Here is a 1,566-nt window from a genome sequence, read left to right on the forward strand (position 1 = left end):
CAGGGCTGACGCCGCGGCTGCTCGGCTCAGCAGCCGAGATTAACGGAGCGCTCTTCTGCCGATCCGTGTGCTTGCTGCTGCTGCCTCCTGCACCGGTGAGGAAAAGCAGCGCCTCTTCACTTATTCGAGGGTTCAGCTGCACGTTTGCAAAGGCTGTACGGCACTTGCCGTACATCGTTGGCGCGCGTTGGGTGCATCGTTTCGGCAAAATAGAACCGAATCGCGGCGTTGGCATGGTGGTGACAGTGCTGGGCTGCTGACCTTGAAGACGAGGGTTCGGTACAAGCAACGACGACGACGGGGGGCAAAGTGACAAAGGTCCCGTGTACTGTGTGGCGTCATAACTGGTTAAAGAACAACAGGTGGTCGCAATTTCCGGAGTTGTTCACAGCGGCATGCCTCACAAAGCATATCGTGGTTTTGGCACGTAAAATTCGAAACATCTTCGTTGGAGGTTTAGACTGCACTCTGCACTGGACAGTACAGCGGCTTGCTACCAAAACTGTCTTGCCACCATGTTGACTTGATTACATGTTTGGTACCCGTATGGCAGAACGTGCAGATGAGCTCACTATATCAACAATGCCATTCAAAGCGTATCGATGATTTTATTTCAGGTAGTGAAAGGAGAGAAAAGGTTTGCGTTTTGCGCATGTGCACGTGCGTACGTTATATACAGGCCGCCCCAGCTAACTTTAGTCTAAGTGTAAAAACATGCATATGCACTCTAGCACGACGGGACCAAATGCACGTTGCTGACTGTTTCATTGAGTATGAGAAATTCTTTTTGTGTTCTGATTAATTGCTTAATAAGGTTAAAATAATTGCCTAATATTTTAAGCGACAAAGGAGTGTAAAAATACCAGTAAGAAAGTAGTACATCGTTTTTGAGAAGGGCTCATGTCCAAATCCAAATTATTGTACTCATTGCTCTTCCCCAGTTCTCTTATTTTTTGGTTCGACGTCATTTTGTTCTAGACGTGTACTATACCGATGAACCTTGCGTGAACAAACTTCCGAATTTGATCGCTATAAAACAGTATTTTTTATTGGGCGCCTGAACAATGCACTGTAATTGCAACTTGACTCCTCTCCCCAGCCTGCCTCTATCCGATATTTTGGAAAATGTGAAACCTACATCCTTGTTTGGAACAATATTCGACTATGATCCTAAAGTTTCAATCTTCGTTTAGCCCAGATCATAGCTAATGTATTTCGGACCACTAGCAGGCCGCCAAGGAAAAAAAAGCTTTTCTCGAAGAACGCTGTAACAGCCTTCATTGCAAATTTTTATCCCGAGGAAGATTGCTCAGAGACAGCGAAAGCTCAGCAAGATCAACACGCTCAGAAGCACGAGCCTGAAACAAGCGCCGAAAGCACCGCTGGAAGATCAAGTGCGTGCAGGAGAAGAACCGGATGACACTACAAGGACTGACGTGGAAGTCTTACTAATACTGACGAACATTTTGTACTTGGACTCACGTGAGCGTTCAGTTTTCTTTGTCGTCGCGCGCCAGTGCGGGGGCGCGGAGGATGTTAAATATTGTGTGAACGACAAAGAGTGCC

The sequence above is a fragment of the Rhipicephalus microplus genome, chromosome 10 (genome assembly GCF_043290135.1).
Source record: "Rhipicephalus microplus isolate Deutch F79 chromosome 10, USDA_Rmic, whole genome shotgun sequence".
Taxonomy (NCBI): Eukaryota; Metazoa; Arthropoda; class Arachnida; order Ixodida; family Ixodidae; genus Rhipicephalus; species Rhipicephalus microplus.